The following is a 15,994-nucleotide window of genomic DNA, read 5'->3' on the forward strand; positions in this document are numbered from 1 at the left end:
GGACCCTCTATTGGTGGTCAAGGGGAAATCCCTGTATAGGGGTCACTCCAAGCCTTGGACTCCTTAGAGGCACCCTGGTGTTTTGGTCCTGTGGCCTTCCTTTGGGGTGTCTTCCCTAGTATATGTCTATTTCTGTACAATAAATCGTTTTGAACCTGCTTTCCTAGTCTGGCTCTCCCTTCCTGGTATCAGCAACCGTTGTATTTGCGGTCCAGTGGGTCCACCCGATAGATCCATCGATAGGGCGTGACAACAACAGAGTAAGAAATATATCTATCTAAGTGATACAGCAGATAGAAAATGGGTCACAGCAAGATCCGATAGAATAGGCAGACAGGAGGCCAGGATAGTTGGGGGCAATATTTCTAGTATGTAAAGGGGACAGAAAGAAGGAGGAAAGTTCTGCTTACCGGTGGACGATGTTGTGTCCATGGAGGAACTGGAGGCCACATACAATCTCTGCTGTGTAGAATCTGATAGAGAGAACAGAGTATAATATCAACACCATCACTGGCACCTACTTCCCACCTGGGCTACATTCCCTGTCAGCCCTTTTTTTCGTTACATAACAATCTTTGCTTTTATTTCCACCCCCCTTCTCACTTTTTGGTATATTTTCCTCTTCCTCACCTTACATTGTCGATGTTCAAGTAGCCGCACATCTCAATCAAAGCCTGCAGGCTGCTGCCGGACAGATACTCCGTGATGAAATAAGCGCGCTTCTGAGACTGGCGTGCGGCATAGAGGTGACATAAGAATGGGCAGTCTCGGCCACCAGGAGTATCCGCCGCTCTCTCATAAGCATGTTTTCATTGACCTCCCTTTTCTTGATCATCTTTACAGCCATGTAGATGTTTCGGCTGGGGACTGATGTCAGGACAACCTGAGGAAATAAATAGACAATGCATAGAAAATGTGTATGGGTGATGATAACCACTAGTTTATCTACTGCACAATACCCAGGTGGTTTGTGAGTCTGATAGTAACCTGGACCTTATAGCAGAGCAAAGCTAAGACATCAGCATAATGCACTGTCTGCTCTATGGATGCTCTATGGATAGATCTTAAAGGGGTATTCCATTATCACCATATGGGAACAAATAGAACAAACACTGGATAGCTCTGTGATCTGATTCGGATAAGTATTGGTTTATATCAATGTGCAGCCGATTTAAAGTTTACTGAAACATAGAGCTCAAAGTATATATTGTATCCTAATAGCAGCATATATGGACCAGGACATGGAAATAAACAATGTCCCCCAACTCCCCGCAGGTGTAATACCTGAGATAAGTTCTTCAATGAATCAGAATACCCATTTATAGCAGCTCTAAACCTAACTATGGTGATCAGATGAGCCAATATGTGAAACAATTATGGGGGCAGGAGAGCTTCTGGATGTTTTTTTCAGTCATCCCCTAGAATAGTGATGGAGAACCTTTTAGAGACCGAGTGCCCAAACTGCAATCCAAAACCCACTTATTTATTGCAAAGTGCCAACACGGCAATTTAACCTGAATACTGAGGTCTTTTAGATTAGAAAAACAACTTGTACATTAGCGCGCTATACAGTCTATAGCAAAGCGCTTGTACGCGCTGCACTCCAAGCCTAATATACTAGCCACCGATTGCAGTGGAGGACTGTTCTTGCGAATGGAGAGGATTTTAAATCAAAAGTAAAATTGCAAAGTTGTTTATTTTATATACATACCTCTTTGCAAACATAGCCCTTTATCATGATGAAAATAACCCTTTAAGCCAGGGATGTCAAACTCAAATACATAGAAGTCCAAAGTTAAAAGCTTGAAGAAAGTCACGTGCCAACCTTGATAATAGTTTTAAAAAAGTCTACAACTGAGGAAGTTTTTACTTATCAAATAAAGCGATTAACTTTTGGAATTATAGTGGAATAATACAGTATAATATGTTATGTAAGAGAAGTAAAAAGCATATAGCCGAATGGCATAATGTAAATATATAAAGGATACTGTATAATGGCCCCACATAGTGTGGTCAAAACTGTATAATGTGCCCACATAATGCTCCATACTCTATAATGGCCTCACATGGTGCTCCATACTGTTTAATGGCCACACATGATGCTCCAAACTATAATGTGCCCACATAATGCTCCATACTGTATAATGGCCTCACATGGTGCTCCATCTACTATATAATTGTCTAAGGGTCTCTTCCGTCTTTCTGTCTGTCCTTCTGTCTGTCTGTCACGGAAATCCCAAGTCACTGATTGGTCGCAGCAAAACAGCCATGACCAATCAGCGACGGGCACAGTCCGGCGGCAAAATGGCCGCTCCTTACTCCCCGCAGTCAGTGCCCACTCCATACTCCCCTCCAGTCAGCGCTCACACAAGGTTAATGACAGTGTTAACGGACCACGTTATGCTGCGGTGTAACGCCAATGCAGCATCAATAGTAAAAAGATCTAATGTTAAAAATAATAAAAAAAATAAAAAATAGTTATATACTCACCATCTGTCGGCCCCCCGGATCAGGAACAGGCCTTTCCCGCTCCTTGCGATGCTCCGGTGACCGGTCCATGCATTGCAGTCTTGCAAGATGATGACGTAGCGGTCTCGTGAGACCACTACATCATCATCTCGCGAGACCGCAATGCACTCTTGGGACCGGAGCCTCACGAGGAGCATCAGTAAAGGCCTCGCTTGAATCCGGGGGGGACGTCGGAGGGTGAGTATAGAACTATTTTTTATTTTAATTATTTTTTTTAACAGGGATATGATGCCCACATTGCTATATATTATGTGGGCTGTGCTATATACTACGTGGGCTGTGCAATATACTGCGTGGCTGTGCAATATACTACGTGGCTGTGCAATATACTACGTGGCTGTGCTATATACTGCGTGGCTGTGCAACAAACTACGTGGGCTGTGCAATATACTACGTGGGCTGTGCAATATACTACGTGGGCTGGGCAATATACTATGTGGCTGTGCAATATACTACGTGGCTGTGCTATATCCTACGTGGCTGTGCAACAAACTATGTGGGCTGTGCAATATACTACATGGGCTGTGCAATACACTACGTGGGCTGTGCAATATACTACGTGAGCTGTGCAATATACTACATGGGCTGTGCTATATACTACATGGGCTGGGCAATATACTACGTGGGCTGGGCAATATACTATGTGGGCTGGGCAATATACTACGTGGCTGTGCAATATACTACGTGGCTGTGCAATATACTACGTGGGCTGGGCAATATACTACGTGGGCTGTGCAATACACTGCGTGGCTGTGCAATATACTACGTGGCTGTGCTATATACTACGTGGCCGGCCGCAAACAATCAGCGACAAACGCAGTCCGGCCGCGAATTGGCACAGGATTTGAACCACGCTTCGCTAATTGGTCGCGCCCGGCCGGCCGAATCCTGTGTATTCAATGTATTATTCTAAAATCTTCATAAATAAACTACATACATATTCTAGAATACCCGATGCGTTAGAATCGGGCTACCATCTAGTACTGTATAATAGCCACACATGATGCTCCATACTGTATAATGGAAGAGACGAAGAGCTAGCACTCGACTAGGGTGGAGTTCGATGGTGCTAGTGAACGGAGCCAAAAGCCCCCTTAGTACTAGAGAAAAAAGTCAAATCACCGCACTCATCATGTTGATTTTTGCTAACGTGAGGATTTATTCAAGATGAGAGACGAAAACAACAGGGCAATAGTATTTTAACGTTTCGGCCACTCAGTGGCCTTGATCACAAAGTGCGTGCTGTAACAAGATAGAAAAAATAATGTATAAATACAAAATATATACAATGTTCAAATATACAATATATACAAAGTATGCTGTATGAATCACATACATTATAGCATTTAAGAAGAAAACATGTCAGATGTCTGTGGACAATAAGCGAGCAAGTACAGATTTGACAGGTTCTGCAATCTAATGTAGAACAAGGTATGGTACGCTGAGGATTGGGAATAAATCTAAAAAGAGACTAGAAATGGTACGATACAGGAGGTAAGAGATGGATAAACGTACCCTTAATGGTTGTTTTGTATTCCGTCATGTGATATAAAGATATTCTACTGAGTTCAAGGTTAAAGAAGGCGTCGTATTTCCCTATACATGGGTGGCAGACAAATATGGAAGAAGGTATAAATGTCGTTATTATTATAGCATACACTCACAGTAAAACACAGGAATGCTGTATTGTTCGGTTAAAGGGTACATGGACTAGAGATAGTCTGTGGGGAATGACCGAATATAGTGGTGTAGACATATATGTAGAAAAACGAAAAGAATGTATTTACCAAGATTGGGGAAATAAGGCCTAAGGTCCAATGGGTGGTTGTCAGAGACAGGGTAAATCTGGTTCTAGTACCTCTGTCAAGAGCTAGGTTGGCTGAGACAAAAATACACATAGTAGGTATGTATATTAGGTATATATATATATATACATATATAAATATATATGCACGTGAGCCCCTGTCAAGCGTAACAGGGTTTATCATATAGGGAATAGAAGTACCTTGATATTAGTCTAAATGTCCCGTCCTAAGTGTGAGATCCGGTTTAGATGCAATTACGGTGCTGTTACTTAGGAGCAAAAGCAGCTCCAAGGTGTATAGACCCACTAGAACGAAGTGGGGGTATCTGCTTGGATCTGCAAAAATACATATTATGAATAACAGTGCATATGTGTATGGAACTTATCTGTTATAGATCCGTAGCCTCACATCAAATATCCGAGGAAGCGCTATGTGGGAGCTTGAAATCTGCGTTGGTGGTGAGGTGGGAGACGCCGACGCACACTGTGTCTTGGCGGTGAAACCAGCAGTATCGGAAGCTGCAAAGTGCCGCTTTTTGATGATGCTCCGGCTGGTCATGTGACCGGAGGTATGGTGGACGCCGGCGCCTGCGCATTAAGCGATGAGAGGAGCCCGGTGTACTGTCAGCGCCTGCGCAGTGGGATCACTGCCTGGTGTGAGCGCTGGGCGGTGTTGGATTGGCGCCGTGTATTGGAGAGATAAGCCTGCGCATGCGTCAGGCAGGGTGAGCGAGGGAGCCTGTATAGGTTACGTAACCCGGTGTATTCTCGGCGCCTGCGCAGTGGGATCACTGCTTGGTGCGAGCGCTGGCCGGTACTTGATAGGCGCCGTGTATTGGAGATATAAGCCTGCGCTTGCGTCAGGCAGGGTAAGCGGGGGCGCCTGTATAAGCTACATAGTAGTGGCATCAGAGGATAGTAGCGGCGTCCGTGTACTGAGAGTGTCCCCTGTGCCGTGTATAGCAGAGGGAAACTAACACTAGGAGTAGTGGAGCCATTTAAAGTAAATAAAGGGATAAGAATAGGAGAAAGCCCTAGACCTTATGGAGCAAGAGAGTATAGATAGCGATAAGTTCTGCTGGATATGTGTGATGTAGCATGATATGGAGATATCACCAGAAAGTTGCATATAACAATGTTTAAAATTGAGTGGGGCTAGTAGAACAATATCACACAACATGACATAATAAATCAATGGGAAGTAGGAGTCCAAACATGATTATTCAGGCTGTGGAAGAAACCTTGAGTTGAAAAAGGAAATGCACCGTAAAAAAATGCAATAAAATGAAATGAACAAAAGAAAAACAGAAAAAAGAAAAAAGAAAGAAAGAAGAAAAAACATGAAAAAATGAAAAGAATGGAAAAACTGAAAAAAATAAATAGAAAAAAATAATAATAATAAAAATAAAAATAAAATAAAAATAATAATAATAATAATAATAATAATAATAATAATAATAATAATAATAATAAAATAAAAAAAATAAAAATAAAAATAAAAATAAAAATAACTAAAGCTTGAAAAATACTGCTAAGGGGTATTGGTCTTACCATCCTGTGACAATAGGATATGAATTCTACGGGTGCAGTGGGTCAATTCGCCTATGGGAGATAAAAGTCTGGTTAGATAAGCCACTCAAGTTCCCTGTTAAGACCTCTGGGATGGAGTGTGTCAAGCGTATAAATCCAAAAGGTTTCTCTTTGTTTAAGCAACTGGATATGATTGCCCCCCCTCCTTGGGCGGTGGACTTTTTCTATAATTTGGAATCTTAATTGAGCGACACTATGATGTGCTTCCTTAAAGTGTAGGGGAAGAGGTAGCCAGGTCTTATTGCATCTTATGGTAGATTTGTGGCTAGAGATCCTATCCCTGATTGCTTGGGTGGTCTCGCCTACATAGAGTAAGCCACATGGGCATTTGATAATATACACCACAAAATTGGACTCGCACGTGTGATAGTCTTTAATAGGGAAAGCCTTACCAGTGCGGGGATGTAATACCTCACTACCCTTGATGATGTTAGAACAGCATCTACAGTTTAGGCAAGGGAATGTGCCCACCCTTCTCTGTCCTGTTAGTGTCCTGTGTGGGGGTGCTTTAGATGTGCCTAAGTCTGCCCGGACCACTTTGTTTCTTATATTCTGTGGTCGCCTCATGCTCATCAGGGGAGGTTCTTTAAAGATTTGGATTTGTGGGTATGCCTTTGTCAAGAGGGGCCAGTGTCCTCGGATGAGGTTATGGATTCTGCGCATCGTAGGGTGATGGTTATGAACAAAAGGAAGTCTAGGGTTCTTATATGTGGTTGTAGCAACATTATCCATGTTGTTGAGGGCCCTGGAAGTTTCCAATTCAAGGAGCCCAGTAGGATAGTTGCGTGCCCTAAATTTGTCAGCCATCTCATGTACTCTGATGTTCCTAGTCTCTGGGTTGGAGACAATCCTGGTGACTCTACTGAATTGAGATCTAGGGAGGCTATCTCTGGTAGATTTAGGGTGGCAGCTATTGTACAGTAATAAACTGTTACAATCAGTAGGTTTTACGTATAAGTCTGTGCTCAAATTTCCAGATGAATCTTTCATGATTTTGGTGTCTAGGAATGAGACCTCTTCATGATGGTGTACCAGAGTGAATGATAGCTCTGGTCTAGCTGTGTTGATGATGTTAAAAAACTCATGTAGGCTAGTTTGATCTCCTCTCCAGATGCAAAAGATATCGTCTATATATCTATACCATGTCAAGGCATTCTGTTGGAACAAGGGGTTTGAGTAGACATGTGTATGTTCAAAGTGATCCATATAAAGGTTGGCGTACGCTGGGGCCACATTGGACCCCATGGCGGTCCCGCAAACCTGTAGGAAAAAGTCATCTTCAAACATAAAGAAGTTTTCCCTTAGGACAAGGTTGAGTAGATCAATGCATAGTTCTTGTGAGTCAGTGTCGATGTTAGCCTCACGGAGGGTCAATGCCACTGCTTCTATACCCCTATCATGTTTGATGGAGGTATAGAGACTATTCACATCAAGGGTACACAGAGTGCTATCGGGTGGAACATTTCTGATATCACGGATTTTTTTAAGAAAGTCACTTGTGTCTAGAATGTAGGACCTGGTTGAGCGAGCAAACGGGGTTAAGATTTTCTCAAGAAAAATGGATAGAGGATTTAGTATAGAGTCGGTGGATGCCACTATAGGGCGACCGGGCGGGTTATGGAGATCCTTGTGGATTTTGGGGAGAATGTATAATACTGGAGTTACCGGGTGGTGATTTATAAGATACGTTCTAGTTTTGGTGTCTATGGTTTTGAGTTGTACATGTTTGTCCAGTATCGTGTTGATTTTCTGACGTATGCTATACGTAGGGTCAGAGGGTAATTTCTTGTAGGTACTATGATCAGAGAGTTGGCGTCTAACTTCCGTGGTGTACTGGCTCTTGTTCATAACGACTGTGGCCCCACCCTTATCCGCTGGCTTTATAATGATATTTTTATTACTGCTCAATGAGTCTAGAGCCTGTTTCTCAGGGGTACTAAGATTATGGCGGACCGGGAGGAAGCCTAGACGTTGGTCATGGATGGTACTTTTGATGTCCCTATCCAGTAGACTGATAAAGGTTTCCACTGCATGGTGAGTTCTTGGTGGCATGAATGTACTAGGATTCCTGAGTCCTAGGGCATCAATAGTGATTTTGGCTGTAGTCTGATCCGAAGGTGTGCCTAAAGTGTTAACCCTGTTTGTGCTGTTGGTATCAAAATGTACCTTCAATCTGATGTTCCTATAGAACCGCTGGAGATCTTTCTCCAGTTGAAATGAGTCCCATCTTGGTGTGGGACAAAAAGATAAGCCCATATTGAGAACTTTCAACTCAAGGGGAGACAGAGAATAATCAGAAATATTAACTACCGAGTTTGGACTCCTACCTGTGATCTGAGGGTCATATGTCGGTCTGGAATTCTTCCTCCTTGATCTCCTGGTAGGCGTCCGTTTGGACCTAAAAAACGAGGTCCTGGTGATGGAATTTCGCTGCCAGATCCTGCCGAAGAGCCTTCTGCTGGTGAGGAGCCCCCTGAGCGGTAGTTCCCTCTTTGTGTCCGGCGATACCGATGTCGTGATTGCCGGGGAAATGGGTCCTCCCATTTGTATACTTTGTTGGTAAGATAGTCCTCGGTATCCCTCTGGAACTTAGTCCTTTTCCTTTCTTCTAACGTTCTCTGGTGGGTAGATAGTATAGAGTCCACTTTGCTCTTAAGGGTGGAAAATTCAGTACTGTTCAGAGTTGTAGTCAGCTGGGTCTCGATAGATACAATTTTTTCTTCTGTAGTCCTAATGGCTTCTTGTAGGTACTCAATAGTTAGCAAGATTATATCGAAGGAGCACTTATTTAAGATTTTCTGGAAAGTGGCACAATATTTCTCGTTGTCGGCAAAAAGGGTGGGTCGCAGGTTACAGCGTAAACCGCGAGGTATTTTTCCTTGTCGATGATATTCACCCAGTGTAGCACAATGTAGATCAAATGAAATGAGTCTTTTTCTTTCTTTTTCCCAATCCCTGGTTTTAATGTCCTTGCTGGGGATATGCAGGAAGTCCGTTTTGGTCTTTATTTTGGACAAGATTGTGGATCCGGTGACATCGTCGTAGACGTGGGTCTCTGCTGACATGAGTTCGGTCGGTGCTCAAAGCTCCAATAGGCTATATAGTGGAAGAGACGAAGAGCTAGCACTCGACTAGGGTGGAGTTCGATGGTGCTAGTGAACGGAGCCAAAAGCCCCCTTAGTACTAGAGAAAAAAGTCAAATCACCGCACTCATCATGTTGATTTTTGCTAACGTGAGGATTTATTCAAGATGAGAGACGAAAACAACAGGGCAATAGTATTTTAACGTTTCGGCCACTCAGTGGCCTTGATCACAAAGTGCGTGCTGTAACAAGATAGAAAAAATAATGTATAAATACAAAATATATACAATGTTCAAATATACAATATATACAAAGTATGCTGTATGAATCACATACATTATAGCATTTAAGAAGAAAACATGTCAGATGTCTGTGGACAATAAGCGAGCAAGTACAGATTTGACAGGTTCTGCAATCTAATGTAGAACAAGGTATGGTACGCTGAGGATTGGGAATAAATCTAAAAAGAGACTAGAAATGGTACGATACAGGAGGTAAGAGATGGATAAACGTACCCTTAATGGTTGTTTTGTATTCCGTCATGTGATATAAAGATATTCTACTGAGTTCAAGGTTAAAGAAGGCGTCGTATTTCCCTATACATGGGTGGCAGACAAATATGGAAGAAGGTATAAATGTCGTTATTATTATAGCATACACTCACAGTAAAACACAGGAATGCTGTATTGTACGGTTAAAGGGTACATGGACTAGAGATAGTCTGTGGGGAATGACCGAATATAAAAATAAAGACCAAAACGGACTTCCTGCATATCCCCAGCAAGGACATTAAAACCAGGGATTGGGAAAAAGAAAGAAAAAGACTCATTTCATTTGATCTACATTGTGCTACACTGGGTGAATATCATCGACAAGGAAAAATACCTCGCGGTTTACGCTGTAACCTGCGACCCACCCTTTTTGCCGACAACGAGAAATATTGTGCCACTTTCCAGAAAATCTTAAATAAGTGCTCCTTCGATATAATCTTGCTAACTATTGAGTACCTACAAGAAGCCATTAGGACTACAGAAGAAAAAATTGTATCTATCGAGACCCAGCTGACTACAACTCTGAACAGTACTGAATTTTCCACCCTTAAGAGCAAAGTGGACTCTATACTATCTACCCACCAGAGAACGTTAGAAGAAAGGAAAAGGACTAAGTTCCAGAGGGATACCGAGGACTATCTTACCAACAAAGTATACAAATGGGAGGACCCATTTCCCCGGCAATCACGACATCGGTATCGCCGGACACAAAGAGGGAACTACCGCTCAGGGGGCTCCTCACCAGCAGAAGGCTCTTCGGCAGGATCTGGCAGCGAAATTCCATCACCAGGACCTCGTTTTTTAGGTCCAAACGGACGCCTACCAGGAGATCAAGGAGGAAGAATTCCAGACCGACATATGACCCTCAGATCACAGGTAGGAGTCCAAACTCGGTAGTTAATATTTCTGATTATTCTCTGTCTCCCCTTGAGTTGAAAGTTCTCAATATGGGCTTATCTTTTTGTCCCACACCAAGATGGGACTCATTTCAACTGGAGAAAGATCTCCAGCGGTTCTATAGGAACATCAGATTGAAGGTACATTTTGATACCAACAGCACAAACAGGGTTAACACTTTAGGCACACCTTCGGATCAGACTACAGCCAAAATCACTATTGATGCCCTAGGACTCAGGAATCCTAGTACATTCATGCCACCAAGAACTCACCATGCAGTGGAAACCTTTATCAGTCTACTGGATAGGGACATCAAAAGTACCATCCATGACCAACGTCTAGGCTTCCTCCCGGTCCGCCATAATCTTAGTACCCCTGAGAAACAGGCTCTAGACTCATTGAGCAGTAATAAAAATATCATTATAAAGCCAGCGGATAAGGGTGGGGCCACAGTCGTTATGAACAAGAGCCAGTACACCACGGAAGTTAGACGCCAACTCTCTGATCATAGTACCTACAAGAAATTACCCTCTGACCCTACGTATAGCATACGTCAGAAAATCAACACGATACTGGACAAACATGTACAACTCAAAACCATAGACACCAAAACTAGAACGTATCTTATAAATCACCACCCGGTAACTCCAGTATTATACATTCTCCCCAAAATCCACAAGGATCTCCATAACCCGCCCGGTCGCCCTATAGTGGCATCCACCGACTCTATACTAAATCCTCTATCCATTTTTCTTGAGAAAATCTTAACCCCGTTTGCTCGCTCAACCAGGTCCTACATTCTAGACACAAGTGACTTTCTTAAAAAAATCTGTGATATCAGAAATGTTCCACCCGATAGCACTCTGTGTACCCTTGATGTGAATAGTCTCTATACCTCCATCAAACATGATAGGGGTATAGAAGCAGTGGCATTGACCCTCCGTGAGGCTAACATCGACACTGACTCACAAGAACTATGCATTGATCTACTCAACCTTGTCCTAAGGGAAAACTTCTTTATGTTTGAAGATGACTTTTTCCTACAGGTTTGCGGGACCGCCATGGGGTCCAATGTGGCCCCAGCGTACGCCAACCTTTATATGGATCACTTTGAACATACACATGTCTACTCAAACCCCTTGTTCCAACAGAATGCCTTGACATGGTATAGATATATAGACGATATCTTTTGCATCTGGAGAGGAGATCAAACTAGCCTACATGAGTTTTTTAACATCATCAACACAGCTAGACCAGAGCTATCATTCACTCTGGTACACCATCATGAAGAGGTCTCATTCCTAGACACCAAAATCATGAAAGATTCATCTGGAAATTTGAGCACAGACTTATACGTAAAACCTACTGATTGTAACAGTTTATTACTGTACAATAGCTGCCACCCTAAATCTACCAGAGATAGCCTCCCTAGATCTCAATTCAGTAGAGTCACCAGGATTGTCTCCAACCCAGAGACTAGGAACATCAGAGTACATGAGATGGCTGACAAATTTAGGGCACGCAACTATCCTACTGGGCTCCTTGAATTGGAAACTTCCAGGGCCCTCAACAACATGGATAATGTTGCTACAACCACATATAAGAACCCTAGACTTCCTTTTGTTCATAACCATCACCCTACGATGCGCAGAATCCATAACCTCATCCGAGGACACTGGCCCCTCTTGACAAAGGCATACCCACAAATCCAAATCTTTAAAGAACCTCCCCTGATGAGCATGAGGCGACCACAGAATATAAGAAACAAAGTGGTCCGGGCAGACTTAGGCACATCTAAAGCACCCCCACACAGGACACTAACAGGACAGAGAAGGGTGGGCACATTCCCTTGCCTAAACTGTAGATGCTGTTCTAACATCATCAAGGGTAGTGAGGTATTACATCCCCGCACTGGTAAGGCTTTCCCTATTAAAGACTATCACACGTGCGAGTCCAATTTTGTGGTGTATATTATCAAATGCCCATGTGGCTTACTCTATGTAGGCGAGACCACCCAAGCAATCAGGGATAGGATCTCTAGCCACAAATCTACCATAAGATGCAATAAGACCTGGCTACCTCTTCCCCTACACTTTAAGGAAGCACATCATAGTGTCGCTCAATTAAGATTCCAAATTATAGAAAAAGTCCACCGCCCAAGGAGGGGGGGCAATCATATCCAGTTGCTTAAACAAAGAGAAACCTTTTGGATTTATACGCTTGACACACTCCATCCCAGAGGTCTTAACAGGGAACTTGAGTGGCTTATCTAACCAGACTTTTATCTCCCATAGGCGAATTGACCCACTGCACCCGTAGAATTCATATCCTATTGTCACAGGATGGTAAGACCAATACCCCTTAGCAGTATTTTTCAAGCTTTAGTTATTTTTATTTTTATTTTTATTTTTATTTTTTTATTTTATTATTATTATTATTATTATTATTATTATTATTATTATTATTATTATTATTATTTTTATTTTATTTTTATTTTTATTATTATTTTTTTCTATTTATTTTTTTCAGTTTTTCCATTCTTTTCATTTTTTCATGTTTTTTCTTCTTTCTTTCTTTTTTCTTTTTTCTGTTTTTCTTTTGTTCATTTCATTTTATTGCATTTTTTTACGGTGCATTTCCTTTTTCAACTCAAGGTTTCTTCCACAGCCTGAATAATCATGTTTGGACTCCTACTTCCCATTGATTTATTATGTCATGTTGTGTGATATTGTTCTACTAGCCCCACTCAATTTTAAACATTGTTATATGCAACTTTCTGGTGATATCTCCATATCATGCTACATCACACATATCCAGCAGAACTTATCGCTATCTATACTCTCTTGCTCCATAAGGTCTAGGGCTTTCTCCTATTCTTATCCCTTTATTTACTTTAAATGGCTCCACTACTCCTAGTGTTAGTTTCCCTCTGCTATACACGGCACAGGGGACACTCTCAGTACACGGACGCCGCTACTATCCTCTGATGCCACTACTATGTAGCTTATACAGGCGCCCCCGCTTACCCTGCCTGACGCAAGCGCAGGCTTATATCTCCAATACACGGCGCCTATCAAGTACCGGCCAGCGCTCGCACCAAGCAGTGATCCCACTGCGCAGGCGCCGAGAATACACCGGGTTACGTAACCTATACAGGCTCCCTCGCTCACCCTGCCTGACGCATGCGCAGGCTTATCTCTCCAATACACGGCGCCAATCCAACACCGCCCAGCGCTCACACCAGGCAGTGATCCCACTGCGCAGGCGCTGACAGTACACCGGGCTCCTCTCATCGCTTAATGCGCAGGCGCCGGCGTCCACCATACCTCCGGTCACATGACCAGCCGGAGCATCATCAAAAAGCGGCACTTTGCAGCTTCCGATACTGCTGGTTTCACCGCCAAGACACAGTGTGCGTCGGCGTCTCCCACCTCACCACCAACGCAGATTTCAAGCTCCCACATAGCGCTTCCTCGGATATTTGATGTGAGGCTACGGATCTATAACAGATAAGTTCCATACACATATGCACTGTTATTCATAATATGTATTTTTGCAGATCCAAGCAGATACCCCCACTTCGTTCTAGTGGGTCTATACACCTTGGAGCTGCTTTTGCTCCTAAGTAACAGCACCGTAATTGCATCTAAACCGGATCTCACACTTAGGACGGGACATTTAGACTAATATCAAGGTACTTCTATTCCCTATATGATAAACCCTGTTACGCTTGACAGGGGCTCACGTGCATATATATTTATATATGTATATATATATATATACCTAATATACATACCTACTATGTGTATTTTTGTCTCAGCCAACCTAGCTCTTGACAGAGGTACTAGAACCAGATTTACCCTGTCTCTGACAACCACCCATTGGACCTTAGGCCTTATTTCCCCAATCTTGGTAAATACATTCTTTTCGTTTTTCTACATATATGTCTACACCACTATATTCGGTCATTCCCCACAGACTATCTCTAGTCCATGTACCCTTTAACCGAACAATACAGCATTCCTGTGTTTTACTGTGAGTGTATGCTATAATAATAACGACATTTATACCTTCTTCCATATTTGTCTGCCACCCATGTATAGGGAAATACGACGCCTTCTTTAACCTTGAACTCAGTAGAATATCTTTATATCACATGACGGAATACAAAACAACCATTAAGGGTACGTTTATCCATCTCTTACCTCCTGTATCGTACCATTTCTAGTCTCTTTTTAGATTTATTCCCAATCCTCAGCGTACCATACCTTGTTCTACATTAGATTGCAGAACCTGTCAAATCTGTACTTGCTCGCTTATTGTCCACAGACATCTGACATGTTTTCTTCTTAAATGCTATAATGTATGTGATTCATACAGCATACTTTGTATATATTGTATATTTGAACATTGTATATATTTTGTATTTATACATTATTTTTTCTATCTTGTTACAGCACGCACTTTGTGATCAAGGCCACTGAGTGGCCGAAACGTTAAAATACTATTGCCCTGTTGTTTTCGTCTCTCATCTTGAATAAATCCTCACGTTAGCAAAAATCAACATGATGAGTGCGGTGATTTGACTTTTTTCCCCCATACTGTATAATGGTCACACATGATGCTCAATACTGTATAATCCTCCTCAGCAATAACGCCGCCACTCTCTTCAGCCCACGCCCCATCCCCCTACTCAGCACGCGCGCAGACTGATGGGACAGTGCACACGCGGTGCTATTGATAAGGGAGATGGCGGGTGACCTGAGGAGAGTGATGGTGACACTAGTTTTGAGGAGATGGCATGCGTGCCCACCGGGAGGGTTCAGAAAATAAGAAATGGAGATAAAATAGCAAATATAGGTTAATAAAAAAAATATATAAATGCTTACTTTGCCAAAGCTGCCCCTTCCCAAGATGTCATGGATGGTAAAATTGCTCATGTTAAGCCTGGGGTAGTGGCTGGATGTTCCGGGGTCCCTGCTGCATCCAGGTGTTGGCTCCTCATCCTCCGGATTGTCTTTGGTCTCTCTCCTCTTCTTTGTGATCTTCTTTAATCCAGCAGTATCACTGTCCTCTTCTCCTTCTCTTCTCTCTTCTCCTCGCTCTCTGCTCTTTGTCCAGGAGACGCCATTCGCAGAAATTTCTTCCACTCTGTAGACTTCGGTCCAATCACTTCAGCCGACAGTTAAAAGTAAACGGCAGTTGGTCGTGTGCAGGTGACCAGAGGTCAGAGGGCATGGAACCCTCAGGTGGCACCTGCCAGGCAGCGGCTCATGGGCCTGCTCTGCCCTATACACTGTGATGTGGGCATCATGGGTGACAGTTTAGGGTCGAGCAGAACGGCAGATACCTTCACGGCGGCTTCTACCGCTGTTTTTTTAAATTTCATAATCCATTCTTTTTATCCACATATACAGAGACGTAAAAATATGCCAAGAGTACATTAAAAACCTAACATACCATAAAATACCAGCTCTTCCCATTACCAGTGTAGTTCTTGGGTTTCCATATATTTAATAAAAATCATTACTTTTACCTTT

The 15,994-nt window shown here is 42.7% G+C and overlaps 1 long non-coding RNA gene across 1 annotated transcript; it reads right to left on the reverse strand.

Annotated features, from left to right (window-relative positions):
- Window positions 1-421: 421 nt before the first annotated feature.
- Window positions 422-15,611, reverse strand: LOC143809959 (uncharacterized). Its single transcript, XR_013222558.1, has 3 exons — window positions 15,344-15,611; window positions 631-883; window positions 422-473 (listed from the first exon to the last, which is right to left on the reverse strand). It is a non-coding gene; the product is annotated as an uncharacterized LOC143809959 (long non-coding RNA).
- Window positions 15,612-15,994: the final 383 nt, after the last annotated feature.

The sequence above is a fragment of the Ranitomeya variabilis genome, chromosome 2 (genome assembly GCF_051348905.1).
Source record: "Ranitomeya variabilis isolate aRanVar5 chromosome 2, aRanVar5.hap1, whole genome shotgun sequence".
Taxonomy (NCBI): Eukaryota; Metazoa; Chordata; class Amphibia; order Anura; family Dendrobatidae; genus Ranitomeya; species Ranitomeya variabilis.